Source organism: Lissotriton helveticus, chromosome 5_1 (genome assembly GCF_964261635.1).
Source record: "Lissotriton helveticus chromosome 5_1, aLisHel1.1, whole genome shotgun sequence".
Taxonomy (NCBI): Eukaryota; Metazoa; Chordata; class Amphibia; order Caudata; family Salamandridae; genus Lissotriton; species Lissotriton helveticus.
Window position 1 is genome coordinate 1,552,136,423 of NC_136065.1, and position 20,223 is coordinate 1,552,156,645.

Sequence of the window (20,223 nt, forward strand, 5' to 3'; positions counted from 1 at the left end):
ACGTGTCACCTCCATTAAAAATGAAACCTTGTAGTTATATTCTTTTAAGAGTAGGCAGTGAACCATGAGACTACTTCCTGCTCCTAAAATATATTATTATTTACATTCTCAAATGGGAAGGGGTCCCTTGGGGCTCTCTTCCCCTTTGTGAATGGGTTACCACCAGTTTTAAACTGGTGGTAAATTATTACTGTTTTGCAACCAGAATTCGGTTGCAAAACAGTAATACATGCCATATTTATTTGTTTTATGGAAGGGACACCCTAAACACGTCCCTTCCAAATACAAAATCGCAAATGCAAAATGTGATTCTGTAACAAGTTACCGAATCACATTTTGTATATTTGAAAAAGCATCTTTCCAGGCGCAAATGCCCAGATTCTGCCAATCACGCAGTTTGTGACCTTAAAAATGCTTTGTATATCTGGCACTCGTGGTTTTATCTCAGCCCCTTAAGCTACTAGTACCTTCTTTCATCCTGTGCAGCTCATAATTTGAAATGCTCTATTTACCGTCCTATTAATAAGTACTCTTTCCACTTCAAATTAGCAAATACAGTTCAATACATCAAACAGCAAAAGACAACTTTTAGTGTATAACACCCCAATTGTCACATTATGTTTCCATAGCTTAATTTCATTTATGCATAGTCAATGCAGCCCCCTGGGTCTACGGCAGCTGGCTATGATGTACTAACTGGGTATTATGGACACTTGGTAGGATGTGCTAACTAGATATAATGGAAGATTGGTGCTTGGCTCTTATTGGGCTTAATGAAAATGGCCCGGGTGTGCTAAATTGGGTGAAGTGGTGTTCACGGTGTGTGAAATGTACATAAAGTCAATTAGTCACGATGTGCTGCTGGGTACAATAGAAATATGTCAGTGTGTGCAAACTGGTCACAGTGGTATACAGATGGCAAATGGCACCCAGTCGTGTTGTGCCCACAGACATAAAGGGGCCTGGTCCTGAACTGCTAGCTGAGCATTACAGGCCCAGTAGGTGTTCTAAGCAGGCATGATGGAAGCTGGACATTTATCTAAATGTAAAATGGCCTGTAAAATATTTTAATACATGCACAACCAAGCATGCACGCACAGAATAAATACATTTGACTAATGCGCTGTTTTTCCAAATGTAACTGTCATGAAAAGAAGTCAAATAGTAAAAAATTACAGACCTCATTTATGAGGCCCTACCGGCACGTTTGCGCCACTGGAACTTCACTTTTTTGACGTTCTGGTGGCGCAATGTGCCCCAGGCATATTTATAAAGCCACGTAAAACCACGTTTTGTGGCTTTACACAGCCTTATAAATATGAGCCCCTTTCATTCAGAAAACTGCATAAATGGGGCATTCCATGGGTGTTGCTGGGGGCGTTCCCAGCAACCTCTATGGCTTTTTGACACTGACTCAGATTTACGAGAAACCGTAAGTCTGAGGCAGCGACAAAAACTTACGTTTCCTCAGGGGATGCACAGGTGAAGCAAAACGAGGAGAAAAATCTTTATTTCTCCTCGTTTTTCATCTTTCTATGTGTGCTGCAGCTGCACACATAAAAATAGTAAAACCTCTTGTGATTGTTTTTGTTCAGGAAGGTTTCCCTTTGTATGCAGGCCGGCGCAGGAGAAAGGGACAGGAATGTGCTGCATCTAATAGATACCGTGCATTCCTGCTTGTTTTCTTTTGCAGTAGGGCAGCGCAGCAACAAGGCCTGCGGTGAAAAAACATAAATGGGGCCCTACAATTACTCAAGCAACTATTTGGTGCCCAGTACTGGCCTCACCACTTTGATTCATGATTATCGGTACACATGGAAGTGCAGCTCTGAAATAACCCACCTTTCAAAAACCCTGCGTTGTGTACATTCTTTTCCTACAAAGGCCCCTTCAACAGCTGCCAAACATGCCTCGGTTTTAGACAAATAAAAGAAAATATGACATTTATGGAGCGTCACATATATAAAATACCTTCTCTCTAAAGGATGCCCTTCAATCAATGCCCTCGCCGCCGCTGCACCAGGAGACCTGGGTTTCATTGGCAGCGTCCGCGCCAAACTGTGGCCCGGGGCAGACCACAGACACGTCTGCGGCCTCGCTTCCCTTATTTATGAGAAAACTGAGCTAATATAACCAGTGTTAAGAGCTACTCATTAAAAACGAAGGCTCGCCAACTAAATGCATTCCTTGAAGGAACGAGTTGCTTTCAGTTAATTTGCAGAACAAATACAATTTATTGCTCGCAGATTATCCTCGCATTAACGTAAAAGCGCTGAGCATCCCAGAGGCCGCTCTTTCTCAAGAGGCGCCTTACAGGGCTGCCTATTTCACTGCTACTGTCACCATCCAGCCAGAAGATGGCAGATTAGTACCATTATATTATTGGGCTAGTCTGAATGGTGTTAGAAACTTCTCGGGGTCTTATTACAAAGGTTTTTTGGGTTGGGGTGTAGTTAGTAGTAGTGCAGGGCAGGGGCGTAGGAGACACTAAAATTCTGGGGGGGACAGGGACAACCTTGTGGACTTCCCAGTGACCCTATACAAATCACCTCCCGTTAAACAAATACAATCGCATACTTTCGAAGTGAAATATTGAGAAAAGCAGGCATGTTGTCACAGTTTGCATGTATGCTTGTTTGTTATTTCATATAGTAATCGGACCAAATGTTAAAAAACATGTATATGAATCTTGCATCTGCATGCACCAAGCAAACAAAGGTCACGGATTTAGGGTGGGGGCGTCGTGTTTGCAAGTGCATTATGGTTTGAAAAATACCTGCTGCTGCATTCCTGGTCTCCAGCAATTTTCAGGCAACAATAAAAATGTGAAGATAACTTTGGTGATTAATGTCCTTTATTGAGAGAGATCGGAGGTTTGTTTAGTGGAAGTTTTGACTCTTGGTAAGGTAGCCACAGTGGGGTAATATGCCTGCTGCAAAGAACGTGCACCAAGCAGATCACAAAATGCATATCATGTAAATAGGTCAGTGAGTTACTGCTTTTGTCTGAGAGATTCTTTTGGTATTTGCAGTTTATAGGTTAAAATCCTAACATAGAACAGTGAGCTACTAACCGTCATCAAAGAACTGCACGAAAACTTCAAGGTATAGATTAGAACGTTATGATTTTTCCCCAGTCTTTCCTTATCCTAATGTTAGAAAATGGGTTCATTAGGATAGAAATCAATTCGGATTATTAAAGAGAACCCCACAACCATGGTGTTATGTTTTAAATTCTGAGTTTGTGCTTCTTTAGTGTTGCAAAGCCATCCTCTGCCCTGGGCACTCCCCAGTGTTTTGCTGACTGGTACTGGTGGTACCTGACTGACCCGGGCCTCTGCCTGAACAGGCACAGGGCCAGGGCTATTCTGAAAGAGACACCTAAAGATACTGTGAAAACACCTACATACACTAGGGTGCACTATGGGTTAGGGTACCCCTATGATTGGCATGGCCTCTCCTATAAGGCCCTAGTACATAATAGGGCAGGGGGTTAGAACTACCTTTAAGTCCCTAGAGTATAATAGGGCAGGTCCAGCAGCCCTTTCTGCGTTTGCATGTGTGCCCTGCTGAAGCCTGAGGTCAGTTTACAAGTAGCCCTGTGTTGTAGGACTGCTTTTAAAATGCAAATTGTCAACTACAATGCTGGGGCAAAATTAAATTAAGTGGAAAAATGTTTTCCACTTAACTATGGCTGTGTCATATTTGCCACATAATACATCATCTGCTGCATAATCTAACGATTTGACTTATGTTGCTGTGAAGTGTAGGGCCCTTTGCAAAGGTTGACTGGTCACCTTTCCCACTGCTGCATTTGTATGTTACACAGGTACTAATGAGCCAAAAGCTTTACAGAGGCTAAATATGTCAAAATAATAAAGTATCATAAAATGCACTGCATTACCCTGCAACCTTTTTATTGTTGCATAATTTAGTCAACACTGCAACATCTTTTTGGCCTCCATTGCTGCATAACTCCAGTGGCCCGAAAGCAGGCTGCACATGTTAAAAGTGTTTGTGCATGACGCAGAGACGCTGAGACCATGAAGTTTGCAAACTTAGAAGCTGATTACGATGGCAGGAGGACTTCAGTCCGTCCGCCATCGAATCGGGGAATGGGACCGCTGGCCTTCAAGGTGGCGGCCCCACGATAGGCATTACAATGTGACCACGACTATGGCATTCGCAGGGCCTATTTTTTACATTGCAGCAGGTGCTGATGGCTGCATCATCTGCCGCAATGTAAAAAAGGACATGTTACATATATCACTGCACTACGTGGCAGGCACAATCAGGTGCCTGCCACGTGGTGCAGTGATATGTAGGGGGGCATCTTAGATATCCCCTGGGTCCCATGTCTGGGGGCTGAGGGGACGGGGACCTGCTACGGGCCCCCAATGTCCCTTTGCACCAACTTTTTCATGGGGGGTGAACCGCCATGGATAGGCTGGCGGGTAAAGGGTATCGTAATCCCTACTGTGGTGGCTGGTAGGCACCACCAGCATTGTAGGAACCACGAGCCCCTCCGCCGCACTGGCGGGCTCAAGGCGCCAGTTGGGTGTGTGGCGGTGGTCTTTCTGACCGCCAGGGAACCACCCGCCATTGTAATATTGCTGGTGGTAATGCAGTCAACGATGGCGGTGGAACCGCCACTGACGAGGTGACGGAGCAGTCCCACCACCATTATAATCACCCCCTAAGTTTGGGGTGCATGCAAATCCTTCATTACTGATCCCTGGTGAGTTGCACCACTACTGCTAAAAAAGGCCAATGGAGGTACCAATGTGTGGGGTGGACTGGCCTCAAGGATCTTGTGACCTTAGTGACAGTCACTGTTGATGGTGTGTCTAGGGTGTGCTTCTTTGTATGCCTGCTCGCAAGACTGGAGGTGAACTGCAGTATGGATTGTGGTGGACAGGCCTTCAAGGTTAACTCACACTTGCCGCCATTAGGGTCCACCTACGGGTGCTAAGACACCAGGGCTCCTAAGGTCTATCGGGCCTTCTAAGGTGTAGCATCAGAATGAGCCTTGTCAGGAGTGTGGTCTGGTGGACTGGTCATGAAGGCTGAAAATGATGCTCAAGTTCCAAATTCAGCAGCTCTGGCCAGAGTGCAACATCCTCTCCCACACTGAACACCACACTGCCCCACTGAGAGAAACTAGCACTGCCTTCAGCTACAACTCAATTGTGCTGCAACTAAATTTAAATTATGCACTAGACAACAGTAAAATGCTGCCTGAAAAAAACGAAGAACACCCTGGAAAAAGCAAACACTCATAAGGAATGCAAAAATAAGCAAAACATGTGAAATGTATTCAGGAACAACATGGTTACCGTAACAGTTTTAAACTCTTTATTCAGAAATCAGTAAGTGATTTTTCCTGTAAATTTCAGGACATAGCTACAGGACCAGTCAGGAAGGGACCCGTTTCAATGCCCATTGCTTATATCCTTTCAAAATGTAAGCAATTTGGTTTAAAAAAAGACCACATCCCCGAACACAGAGCCACAGTACACATTTTATAAGCTAAAATAATTAAAACATTTGAAAACGATCATATTAAACGTTTCTACTCCACTCATCAACCAGGTATTGCAGTCCCTTTAGGGATGGTGCACTTCCCCACCCTGGAAAAACAATGTGCTTCAAAGAAAGACGAAAAAAAGAAAGTAGCGCTTTCACTGGCAAACTATGTAAAGTGGTGCTAATGTGTGTGTGGGTGTACATAACAATCTGCCCTGTCGGCTGACCACTCTGTATCGCTTTATTTAAGTATTTAATATTTTTTTCTCTCCGTTCTAAGGTTTTACTTTGGAATTATAAAACCATCAGCAAATGGGGACATTTCCAGCCAAAGTGTTCTTCCTATTTTGGATCCATTTCACAGGGAAACAAATAAAGACAAAGAGAGGCAAGAGAGAGAAGATAAGAGCTGTCTCGAAATCAGAACTTAACGAGGAGGAAGACAGAGACAGAAAGAGATAGAGGAAAAAGAAAGAGAGAGGGGGAGGAGGGCCGCTGCCAGCGGCAGATCAGGACTCAGGAGAAGTTGACACTGTGCTTGCCTTCTCTGAGTATGAAAGAAAAGAGACAGCCCTTCCCAGGACACCGAGCCTTCCTGCAGCATAACAAAGGACAGAGGGCGGGTGGCCTCTTTGACTCCAGGCAGGTCAAGTGCAGGGCCATTAGGTAGCGCTTTCGCGCACTAATGGCCCTGTGAATAACAGAAGGGAGAGGGGAAGTTCTTTGGTGCCCTCGTCCCCGCCACACTTGTCCCCCATGTCCCCCCCACTTTAAAATCTGGGGGGATATATCCCCCTCATCCCCCACACTTCCTACGCCCATGCTGCAGGGATACTCTTTCAACACAAAAATGTCCAATTCCCACTTGTTAAAGTACAAAGAGGACACAGTCCTTTATATTTGTACTAATTGTACCTGAATATTCCCAGAATATTCCCATTTTAGATGCTTAGAGCCAATTCACAAAGGCAAATAAGAGTACGTCAAAGAGTACTGCAAGAATATTACTTTACAAACTCCAAAATGCTTTTGTGACTCGCCTGCTGAGTTCTATGCACAAATCCCTAGCATCTAAAGAAGGATATTTGCTCCCCTAGGATTTCTCTTACTTTTGCAGCACATTTCCGACTAAGGTTTTGATTACAAGTGCTTGCAAGCAACAGATGCTATTTATCACACCCGTTAAATAACAATACCTTGGGGTTCAGAATTTAACAAGTGAGATAAATAGTACAAACTATGAATCATCTCCATTGCTATGGGCAACAAGATGTAAATTTTTATATTTACAAGGCCAGGGCCAGCTTTTTAGCATGGAGGTGCTGGGCCCACGCCTGGGGCGTCAAGCGTTAGAGGGGCAGAGAAGCAGCCTGCTTGAGTCTTCCCCCAACCTGGCTCTAAAGAGAAGTGTAGTAAACACTGTTCTGAAATCTGTTTTCCCGTTTTTTCTTGTCCATATTCACCTTTGTTCTACCCCTCCCATTTTCCACTGCCAAACTCCAGAAGACGCATACAGCCTCCATACACCTCATCCTCGACATCCCCCGCCACAGCCACAGGGGAAACAACCTTTACAACGCAACTTTTACAACGCACTACCTTTACAACGAAACTTTTACAACGTAACATCCATTACATCGCATGCCATTACAACGCAACCATTAAAACGCATGACACTACAACGCATACCACTACAACACATGTCATTACAACGCATACCATTCAGGGCTGGACTGGCTACCGGGCAGTTAGGAATGCTGCCGAGCTTCTGCCTGATTTTATTGAAGTGGGGGCTGATTTCGTCCATGGAGACCTGCGTGAGCTTTGAAATACGAAAAGCAAAACGAATTTCGTTTACCTCACGCAGGTCCCCATTAACGAAATCAGCCCCCAGCTCAGCAGCATTCCTAACTGCCCAGTAGCCAGTCCGGCCCTGATACCATTACAACGCATAACATTACAACGCATAGTACCCTTACGCTATCCAACACTTACCCTACTGTTGCACCCCCTGGAGTTAGAATAGTAATTTTTACCCCTACACTATCCAACACTTACCCTACTGTTGCACCCCCCTGGAGTTAGAATAATAATTTTTACCCCTACACTATCCAACACTTACCCTACTGTTGCACCCTCCTGGAGTTAGAATAATAATTTTTACCCCTACACTATCCAATACTTACCATACATGCAATGCAATGTTATGCGTTGTAATGGTATGCGTTGTAAAGGTAGTATGCGTTGTAATGGAATGCGTTGTAAAGGTAGTTTTAAAAAATTCGTTGTAATGGCATGCGTTGTAATGGAATGCATTGTAATGGATGTTGCATTGTAAAAAATGCGTTGTAAAGGTATGCGTTGTAAAAGTATGCATTGTAACGTCATACATCTCAGCCACAGGCACATCACTGCCCACCTGAGGGACCTGCACTGGCTCCCCGGCAACAAGAGGATCACCGTCAAGCTCCTCACCCACGCTCACAAGGCACTCCACAACGCCGGACCAGCATACCTGAACAAGCGACTCACCTTCTACACCCCCAACCGCCAGCTCCACTCCGCGGACCTCGCCCTCACCACCTTCTCACGCATCCACCGAACAACCACCGGCGGCAGATCCTTCTCTCACCTCGCCGCCAGGACATAGAACACCCTCCACAGCTTTATGTGGCTTAACACAGCTTTGTAAACATCGTCCTCTTTCACGCAGGTATCTGCGTGAATGGGGCGTGCAATAGGTGTTTCTGTGGTCGTTCCATCGCAATACCCATTGTTTCTTGATACTGCCCCAGATATACACAAGTATCTGGAAATCTGAGGCAGCGGCAAACACTAATGCCACTAAATAGCAGGCATTAGATTGGCGCAACTAGGAGAAATACTTTTATTTCTCGTTGTTTCGACTCTTTTTATGTGTGCTGCATCACACACAGAAATATCAAATTGCCTTTAAAGATTTTTTATGTGCAGGAAGGTGTCCCTACCTGCACATAAACAATCATCCATGCAACGCAGGCACCCTTGCACTATGGCGCAAGGGTGTCTCTGATGGTGCTAGGCAGCTTTTTTAAGCACCAGCGCAAGGGAAAACACAGGTGCGCCGTATGCTTGTAAATACGGTGTATCACTCTGTTTTTGAAATGACGCAGTGTGGCGCTGCTAAATTGCGTGCAGCGCCGTCCCATTTCCTTGCAAATATCCCCCTTTGATCAGATAGCTCCCTGTGCGAAACAACGGCCTCCTGTGCTGGCTGATATGACCTGATGATATTTAGCTGATGAATACTCGTAGAGGTGGAAAACTTATACCCCCTTGTAATGCAACACCTGTGCAGCAAGTGATTTGCATGTGTGTCACAATCTAGCACAGTACTCTTAGGGTTTGATTACGACTGCATCGGAGAGGTAGTTGGTGCTTATTGGGCCTGTTAAAATCTAATACCCCAGGGTTCAGATTATTTCAGATTTAATAAATGGCACTTACCTCGAGTTCTTCTCGGTGATGGGAAATAATATGCAGACTTTAGTGCTCAGTGCACCAGAATCCCTAGTCTTGTCCATTGCCGGGCCTTTCTCATCACTAAATGGTGTACTATTCCTACTGCTGAAATTTAACAGGCAGTGTAAATGTTATCGCACCCAGTAATTCCTGGGTATGATAAACACTACACCACTTATAATTGGGGAGCAGGTGTTTGCGCAGGGTTGCAACATTCAAGACACATATAATCAGGACCCACATCGAGGCGTTAGAATTCCTTGAGCCCGCCAATGCTTAAATGCACAGATGCACATTTTGTACCTAATAGAACATTAGGCACACATAAATGTGATACCAAAGGGCACAATTTTTCTTTCATATTTTGTTGCTGTATGGGATAACTAGATTCCACATTTTTAAACCCCACCCCCCTCAGCACATTGCACACGTAAAACACATTTTGCAAATACTGATTTTGTCATTTAGACCCCAAATGTTCCTAAATTGTGTAATACCATCTAGGAACCAAAAGCAATCCTTGAAAAAATTAATATCTTCCCAAAACTAAACTCAGCGATCACAGCAAGCAAGCCTACAACTCTCCATGGGGTTTCGTGACACAGTAATCCCATTAGAAATTTCGAAAAACGGGGTCAACTAGTGCAGTTTAGAGCAAAATCTCCCACATTGTATAAATGTATTTTCACGGTTTGTGTAGCGAGACCCTGGCATCACAGCACTAAGCAGGAGGTGAAAGTAAACAACTATACATTCAGTGACCAGAATCCTATCACTTGGAGAGAGACCTCCACTTGCAAGCACGTCCTTGGACCTCGTGCAGTGCGCATGCGCAGCTGGAGTATCGAGGCTGGAACAGAAGAGAGAACCTGAGGCTGCCCGCGGCATATGCAGCGTGCTCACTCAAAAGGGCGGCCCTTAGTGCCACATTAGGCATATCGACCCGTCTAGTTGTGGGGACCACTGGGGAGTCACTAAAGTCCAGCGCCTATTCTGCATCACTTCTGGTGCATCAGAGGGTTGGGGCGAGGCACTTATACCTGCCCCCGCCCATCTGTCCTTCCTTCTGGTTCCTCCTGGTCTGGTGTGCCACTGTATTTAAGGGGGATAAACCCCACAAAATGGTAGCACCGATTGGTTTGGCCACGGTGCAGTTGAATCATCAGGCGGGCAGGGAAGCTTAGGTTAGTCACCGCTGCCTGCCCTTGGATCGCCTGTAAGTTAACCCACCACGTTGACATATATTTCTTGTATGAAATAACCCTGCAGCAAAATGTTTTCCAACAAACATGTCTTGTGTGCTTATTGCCTTGCTGTGCATGCTATGTTCTTCAGGCGGGGGGAGGTTGCCTATATTAGCCCTATACTCTTTGCTGGACCACAAAAACTCTAGCAACGAAGCCATCAGGATCTAAAGGTGATTTGTTCATTAGCCGGCAGGAGGGAGCTAGACTACACAAGGCCACAGCAGCAGCCACTTAGAGCAGGGTAAGGGCCAGAGGACAAGACAGAGTCCAGGCGTACACTGGGCGAGAGGCAGCAAGGTGGGAGCAGAGCTGAGGATAGGGCAGAAATGAAGGACAGTAACTCATGCATCACAGGATTAGGAATGTATGGTGATAACTGTGCCAAGGGGGAGGTTGGGCAGATACTAGAAGCATTCTGAAAGGACGAAAGACCTCACCTCGCCGTGCCAGCTGTCTCACATCGTCATTTTCCTCGTACCTGAAGTTACGCTTCGATGTTCCTCTACTCTGGCTCAGTCTGACGTGTTTGTGTACCAGGGGACCACCAAACTACAATTCTAGTGCTCTCCAGGGAAACCTCCAACGGGTCTCACAATAAACTGCTTCCAGAGGTAAGGGACCTCTTGGACCCGTGCTTGCTGGCGACAACTTTTGTATCTTTTTAAGCTGCAGGCACTGCACCCTTGGACCCGTGCTTGCTGGCGACAACTTTTGTATCTTTATAAGCTGCAGGCACTGCACCCTGTGCTGTTCTGGAACGAAGTGCATTTTATGGTTAGTGACCTCTGGCAATTGAGGCCTGTTTTGTGTTTTTGAATAAATTGTAATGCTTTCAATCATTATTTGGATTATATTTACATTCGTGGAACAATTTAGACAGAAACTGAATCCTGGTAATCGTTGGTGCACCTCCACGAGAGTTACCCATTGAAGACTGAAGGAAAGGCGAATGCAAGATGGAGGATTGCATCTGCCCACAGAGCCAATAGAGTCAGCATACAGCACTGCCTCCTCCTCTCTCTTCCTCCTTTTGTCCCCATGGTCTATGTGAACAGCACAACAGGCTTACTCACCAGAGCCGGCATCTTCAGAATATTCTTGCCTGATGTCACAAACCCCAAGTCTTCACAATGCATTCTGGGAGCAGGCCAAGGCCTAAAATAATCAAACAGCCTCGCAGAGCAGGAAAGATCTCCCTCAACCTGACTGGTTGGAATCTTTGGACATCTGGAATGCACCTGAACTGGTAGGGAGAGTTTTGATGCCCAGCTGTGTGATTGGTTGAGTAAAAAAGCAGAGCCCTCCTCCGGCAAACTGAGGCTTGACATCTACACAGATCAGAGTATTCCTGGCTGTAGTGTTACCTGAACATGGAGCTGAATACTGACTATTTCCTCCAGTCAATGACTACGAATGATGCCCTGGTGAACCGCCCCTGCTGCTAACCGTCCTGCACCAAAGCCCAAGGCCAGCTAAAGGGTTCTAGAGACATGGAAACAGAGTGCTAAGAAGCCCTCTCAAGCCATCATCGGAGACGAGAGAAGGACTGCTCAAAATCCATCAATGTGCGCAGTAACGCCCGTGGTCCCTCAGCCTGGCTAGATCACTAGTTCTCTGTTCTCACATTTTGCAAGCTCATCCTCGTAGAACTCCCCAGCGTTCCCCTTCCCCAGGACCTACTGGGCACCGCGGCATTGAGCAGAGGCCTATCATCACCTCAGTGGCTTGAGAACTAGAGGAAGACCCCTTAAGCTACACTTTGGGCCCCGCTGATTCTATATGGCTCAAACACTCACTGGATCCCAGATCCCAAAGAGGTCCTGTGTGGTCCTTGTTTGTTCTCATTTAAGCCCATGGGCCCACAACAAGCCAGAACTTCTTGAGCACGATATCTGCCCCTAACTGCTAAGACATTGACCTGGTTTACTGCCAAACTTGGGTCGGACAATATCTAACTTTAAAGGTACTGTCTGAGTCTAATCATAAAATTGGACGACAAAAACGTTTTCTCTTTACCATGAGCACAGAGACACTTGATTTTACTGTGCTGTCTTGGGTTTAGTTCTCTGTTTGTTACATTCGCCATAGAGTGTGTTTGTGTAATTTTACTAAAAGTAAAACTCAGCTACTGATTCTAAAAAGTACATTAGGAAGCGTGGTTTTAACCTGAGGATCACAATTCTGAAAAAATGAAAACCAGACACCATTTCTGCTCAACTTGTGATCATGAACAATATATATTGAGTGCCAGTGCAGCGATTGTATTTCATTCATTACAGTTTTTTTCCGTGATTATTATTGCTTGGCTCTCATATTTTCTGTGTAGAAATCTATATATTTCAATTGCTAGTAAAGGGGTATTTTTGACACAAAAGGCCGCCCCCGACAGTACATGCTATCTTCATTGTAGTGCTCATAACTGTGTTATACAGCATTCGGTCATATTCTTCTTACCAGCTGCTTTGAGCTGTGCCTTTGATGCTTGACAGGGCTGCCCCTGAAGGTGTGAAGGAAGCTCTGTAGGCTCTGTAGGCCAGCTGCCTGCCAGACTAACTACCCAATGACCTTGCTTATAGCAAATTCCCACATTTGCCTCATTGATATTCCTGAGAGGTGCATCAAGAAAAATAGACACATTGCAAGAGGTGTAATGAGAGTGGGAGAACATTACAAAGCAGAAAAAGTATTCCTAAATGATAATCTAGTAACCCAGGAAAGGAGGCTGGTAGATCAGCATCCCTTGCAGCCCAGGCGGAAGAACACACACTTGAAACAGTCTCTTTCTGTGGCAGAGGGGGCTTCATGGGGATCTTCTAGACGCAGATCTGATACATACCTGAAAAAGGCATTTTTCTAATCGTTCGATGAAGTCATCAACTTTGGGCATGGGATGCAAGTCACATGAGGATATTGGATTTACTATTATGAGACCAATGCTGCACTTTAGTGATCTAACCCGCGTCAGTGAAATCAAAATGGTCAGCGTGAGTCACTTTTGGACATGTGTACGATTTCCGCTGCATCTCCGCTTAGAGTAAGGCTGTTGCTGCGCTGATGCATGTTTTTTGGTTCACCCACCTTGTTTCAAAAAGTCATACAGAGGTTGCACATAAGAGACCTATGCCAATTTTTCACAACAGAGACCGGATCTTATTTTTGCCCCTCAGAAAAGCCAACTGAGACTAACTGAGCTTTCCTTCTGAACTCGAGGGATAAGCCGTCTGTATCAGGTAGTTGGTTGGATTGAAGACAATTCACTTTTTCACGTTCTGATTTGAATCACATTTTTAACAGATTTACATTGTACCCTTGGATTCCCGGTTTACGTCTGGTTTCCTTACTCTGTTGTTTCTGCTCTTTTTAAGCTTTTTGGAGATTCTCAGAGGGCATTTCCCTGAGGTTCTGTAAACGATTCTACAACTGCAAGGCTTGCTTCCCGTGTGTTCTTTCTAATGCTGACAAAGCTCTTCTAATAATCTCCCCGGCTGCACGCCAAATAAAAACTCAAAAGAAACAACAGAAATACTATCAATGATAGCGCTTCTACCAGGTCCTTTCACTGGGGCCCACAGCTTCCCTCGGCTGTCCATCTAATGAGTGATGATCCTGGATGGTTTGAAACTGATCATCTTAAATGCCTCCTAACATAACTAACTTGTAACATCAAATTAGAGGAGAAGTTAATACCCTGGTCTCTCAATATTTATAATACCAGACCTGGACACATACCAAAGGGGCTGATCCCATTTACTTATTATTTGTGGTAACACGAAGCCTCTGGTATGGTGAGGGCTTATGCACAAGCACGAATATAAACCAATACCCGTCTCCCGGAAAGGCTTTCGGACCTTGAGCTCTGGTTGTAATGGACATTTAGAAACACAGCCTCGGTTCTTGAGGCAACTCGAGGAGTACTGCTGAAAGGATCTGGCAGTCTGAGGATGTATCCTAGGCCAATAAAATGATTTAGTAAATATTCTCAAGTTTATTCAGCCCCACCCATGTCCTCCATTTACACGAGGTGTCAATAATGGCTAGTTAATGAAAGTTAGGCTTACGGTGTGGAACAGTGTAGTAAACCAGCCTTTCTTTAGATGAGAAATGTTCATTTGTATTGTGGATCTCATTCTTCAGTGGTTCTTCTTGTCCTTGTTGATAGGCAAATGTAGATGCATATCCCTCTGCTGGGCTTTACCCAAGCTTCCTTTCTCCTGTATCTCAACACCATACAGCACCTTCATCCTGCCCAATATTTACAGAAACCACAGATCGTTTTCTATTTTCCAATCGTTATTGTCGATTGTTTTCAAATCTCCAAGGGCATTGGTAATAGACGTGATGCAATACAGGGTATACGTGTTCTGTAGCTAGGCTCAGGGGATGTGCAAACACAGGCGACTTGTGGGAGGAACCATCTGATGCAGAATGCAGCATGCATAGAAAGAGAAAAAAAAACAGAGAAATGAAAACACTTCTCCTTGTTGCGCTTGCTTACTCCTCCCCTGGGGAAGCGTAGCATTCTGCCGCATTTCCAGGTTTGTGATTTCTCATAAATCTGGAAATGCAGGAGAAACCAAGGCGCTTTGCGCAGGAACACCCACAGCAACACCCATGGCGCGCTCCTTTCACGTAAAGTGTTGCATATGTAAAGGGGTCATATTTACAAGGACATGAAAAGCCATGCAGGGTGGCTTTGTGTGGCCCTGTAAATATGGGGCAACAGGTTGCGCCACCAGTGCGTCACAAAAAGTGATGCACCAGTGGCGCAAGGGGCTTGTAAATACGCCCATATATCTACCCGTTCCAAGAAGAGCAATCAGAAAGGAAACATAATGGGGCAGATTTATGAAGGCCTTGCGCCGCCGGTGCGTCATTTTTGACATGGGAAAAAGTGACGCACCGGCGGCGCAAGGCCTTCATAAATCTGCCCCTAAGTATCACCTTACTGATGATCCTAATACTCTTAAACATTGATTACGAGTGCCTCAATAATTGGGTTTTATTTATCGCATCCTATAAATAATGATACCCTGATGATTGTTCTTTACCGGATACGAAAAATAACTCTAATCACGAGTTTGCCCATTTTGCCACGTGCATATTTTGGTATTTACTGCACCAAAGCCCACGTGTCTCTTCATTTTCCAAGCACAGTGACAGGTTTGAGTCAGAAGGGTTCCCAGTCTTTCATGCTTTTGTTGAGGCCATTACAGTGGGAAAACTAACACTAATAGGTTATTACTAAGGCTACTTCAGCAACTAGAGCCATTTATCCACTAGGCGGCAGCAAACGCTTGGTATCTCGCTGCTGCATCACCAAATTATCCTGGAGTTAGCATGGCATTTATTGATATATATTAGCAATTTTGTGTGGGGGTGCGAAGGGAGTGGGAAGGGCGAGAACCCCAAAAGCTGTGTCCATCAGTGAGTTTTCGAGAAGATGTCGAACGTGGGCAACGTTTAGTTCACACTTTACTGATGATGCTGTGATGTACTGTATTTTTGCCATTTCAGATATTGTATTGTACAACAACGATACATTCACCAAGGGGCAAGTCTAACATGCAGTGCCCTTCGTAAAGCGGCGGGGCTCTCTCTATAGAAGAAGGCAGCAGCCCAGATGGGATCTGCCCCCTGCCCTGCGCACAAGTACAAAGAGGAAGAAAGCAAGAGGAAGGGGTAATGAAGGAAGCATGAAGGAAAATAACTTGGGCCTCACGAAGAGGAGACATTACCGGTACGGCATGTTGTAGAGATACTACCTGTCTTCGAAATGTAGACTTTAGTACTAACCTTTGCTGAACAGGGCGGTGGCGAGAGGGGTTGCAGTAAGGGTCATTTCCCTATACTTGCAGAGGGACGCTTGTTAGGCATTTTCCTCGGCAGGTCAGGCCTGACGCTGCCTGCCATTTTCTGCTCCGGGTGTCACCACGGACAGGTATCAACCTTATGCAAATCAACCGTGGTCCTACTCCAATAGGAAGAGACAACCCGAACTGTCACGTGACATCCCTCTGCCTGGAACACAAGTAACCCCAGACCGCCGTTAGTTTTACTGGGACTCGTCAGTGAAGTGCAGCCGATGAGTGTCTCAGCTCGCATAAGCCCACGACTGGGCATACCCACCATAGGGGTCTGCACCTGACCCCTGAGGCCTCAGGAGGCTGAACTGGCCGGAAGTTTCCTGTGTTCTCGTTCGTAGGTCACGTGGCCTAGCAGTTTGTTGGCCTCAACTATCCCTAGCCCAGTGGGTCTGACCAAAACGGATTTGCATATGGCTGGTCCTTCACAGTGATGGTAGAGCTCAGCTGTAAAACTATGGACTGGAATGCCAAGGTCATTCCGAAAGACATAATAATTCAAGCATCCCACCCATCATCTTTTGTGCTAAGTACCCCTGGAAGCAGGTGTGTGGAAGATGACGTCAGGCGCCCAACACCCATGGGACTGAAAGGGCTTCAGCACCCCCCCCCCCCCTACCCCCACCCCCACCCTTCGCGTGTGGCAGCCCGGGTCGAGGCAGCTCCTGGGCACACACACAGCCCCCCCACCCCCGAAATTTGACTCTGGTTGCGCCTCTGGATGACGTCAGCTACTGCCGAGCATCATAAACTGAGTGTACCTGTTGCCAGACACGGGAAAGTGTACATTTTGCTTCTGGGATTGGGCATAACTGATGCTGAGCAAATGGAGGCTGATCTCACCTGATGGCAGGCACGTGGGACGTGGGCGTATCTCTTATTGGTCACTTGAAGGGTGGTCATGGATGTGGCTTGACTCACGAAGACGGGCCTTACATTCGGGGGGCATGTAGAGAACGATACAAAAGGGGATGATGGACGGAGCGTTTGAGCAAATCAAACACTCACCCCCAGTCAAATCTTTTGAATTAATGCTAATGGGCCACCATGTGCTGTGCAGACGAAACGCTTGACTGGGCAGAGAGGCAGCTCGCGGCGGGCCGTGGCCCACTCCAGCCCAGACGTTAAATGCCTCTTCCCTCGGTTCCAGGCCTCCCTCTCTCAGACACGTTTAATGGCAGGCGGCTAAGTCTGTGATGTGTGATCTGCTGAAGTTGTAATTAAGGGATACCAAAGAGGATAATGGTCGGAGCGTTTGAGCAAATCAAACACTCACCCCCAGTCAACTGATCTGTGTTTAATCCATCACCATTCTTTAGCCCACTCAGCCACCCCAGTTCAGACATGGCTATATGCAAATCAGTCTGACCCTGTGCCTCATGGGAAAAGTCCAGCCCGAACTGCCAAGCCATGTCTTCCCTGGACTGGAAACAAGCATCCTGGGACCGGTTTCGGATTCATAATCCTCATCAGCCAGGCTATCTTGAATCCAGTGGCCAAGTGAGCAAGGGACTCACGTCTGAGTATACCCTGGGCTGGACTGTTCCCATGAGGCACAGGGTCAGACTGATTTGCATATAGCCATGTCTGAACTGGGGTGGCGGAGTGAGCTAAAGAACGGTGATGGATTAAACCCAGATCAGTTGACTGGGGGTGAGTGTTTGTATTGTCAACGCTCCATCCATCACCACCTTTGGTTTTTCTTTGTTCACCCTAAGTTCGCAAGGTATGCTCAGACGTGAGTCCCATGCTCACTTTGCCACTGGAGTCAAGCAAGCCCGGTTGAAGACGGCTGTAATGCCAGAAACCGGTCCTGGGAAGCTTGATTCTGGTCCAGGGAAGACATGGCTTGGCAGTTCGGGCTGGACTGTTCCCATGAGGGACGGGTCAGACTGATTTGCATATGGCCATATCTGAACTGGGGTGGCGGAGTGAGCTAAAGAACGGTGATGGATTAAACCCAGATCAGTTGACTGGGGGTGAGTGTTTGTATTGTCAACGCTCCATCCATCACCACCTTTGGTTTTTCTTTGTTCGCCCCAAGTTGCCATGGTATGCTCAGACGTGAGTCCCTTGCTCACTTTGCCACTGGAGTCAAGCAAGCCCGGCTGAAGACGGCTGTAATGCCAGAAACCGGTCCTGGGAAGCTTGATTCTGGTCCAGGGAAGACATGGCTTGGCAGTTCGGGCTGGACTGTTCCCATGAGGGACGGGTCAGACTGATTTGCATATGGCCATATCTGAACTGGGGTGGCGGAGTGAGCTAAAGAACGGTGATGGATTAAACCCAGATCAGTTGACTGGGGGTGAGTGTTTGTATTGTCAACGCTCCATCCATCACCACCTTTGGTTTTTCTTTGTTCGCCCCAAGTTGCCATGGTATGCTCAGACGTGAGTCCCTTGCTCACTTTGCCACTGGAGTCAAGCAAGCCCGGCTGAAGACGGCTGTAATGCCAGAAACCGGTCCTGGGAAGCTTGATTCTGGTCCAGGGAAGACATGGCTTGGCAGTTCGGGCTGGACTGTTCCCATGAGGCACAGGGTCAGACTGATTTGCATATGGCCATATCTGAACTGGGGTGGCGGAGTGAGCTAAAGAACGGTGATGGATTAAACCCAGATCAGTTGACTGGGGGTGAGTGTTTGTATTGTCAACGCTCCATCCATCACCACCTTTGGTTTTTCTTTGTTCGCCCTAAGTTGGCATGGTATGCTCAGACATGAGTCCCTTGCTCACTTTGCCACTGGAGTCAAGCAAGCCCGGCTGAAGACGGCTGTAATGCCAGAAACCGGTCCTGGGAAGCTTGATTCTGGTCCAGGGAAGACATGGCTTGGCAGTTCGGGCTGGACTGTTCCCATGAGGCACAGGGTCAGACTGATTTGCATATGGCCATATCTGAACCGGGGTGGCAGAGTGAGCTAAAGAACGGTGATGGATTAAACCCAGATCAGTTGACTGGGGGTGAGTGTTTGTATTGTCAACGCTCCATCCATCACCACCTTTGGTTTTTCTTTGTTCGCCCTAAATTGACAGGGTATGCTCAGATGTGAGTCCCTTGCTCACTTTGCCACTGGAGTCAAGCAAGCCCGGCTGAAGACGGCTGTAATGCCAGAAACCGGTCCTGGGAAGCTTGATTCCGGTCCAGGGAAGACATGGCTTGGCAGTTCGGGCTGGACTGTTCCCATGAGGCACAGGGTCAGACTGATTTGCATATGGCCATGTCTGAACTGGGGTGGCGGAGTGAGCTAAAGAACGGTGATGGATTAAACCCAGATCAGTTGACTGGGGGTGAGTGTTTGTATTGTCAACACTCCATCCATCACCACCTTTGGTTTTTCTTTGGCATGTAGAGAACACCTTTTCCATCTGCTGCAAAACTGTAGGCTGGCACCGACTGTTTCTAGGCACCTCGAGGCTAGCATCGCCTTTTACTAGCATGCGAGTAGAAACTGGCAACATCTATTTTATCCGTGAATTGTGGACATTCACACATCACCCCAGTAAAGAAAACGTTACATATACTGTGTACGTTTCATACTGTTTTTAAATACAGTCAAATTTTGGTCAGGACGCAGTATCAATGGGTCAGGTGATTATTTCTTCGCCTTGCAACCTAAATATGTGTTGTGGCCGCTGCAAGTGCTTCAGTGACACAAACGCAGAAGATGACAGGGCAGTGTGCTGGCTCAGGCAGGAGGAAACGGTCAGACCGCCTAACTTCCACACTCTCCTGCAAGATTAATAGGTTTGCGGGAAAGGCACCGTACAATGACTGCTGATGGATAGTTTTCATTGTCCGACAGAGAGCACTTCTACTCTCACGCCCGCCTTATTAACCTGTTGACATGCCTGCTACTTGCTATGGTGAACGGACTGGAGCCCCTAGTTTATTAGTTTCACTACACAGATTTGCACGCCGGTACCCCCCACCCTTTCTACTGTGGAACGTAGACTGTTTATCTCATGCTCAGAGACATCAGCTAGCCCTAAATTTCTGGGCTCTGTACAGATCTGACACCTTGCTGTTGTTTTCATCGATTTCCTTCTTCCTTTGTAGGTTTTGTTGCAACTCTACAACTGCAAACCAAAGG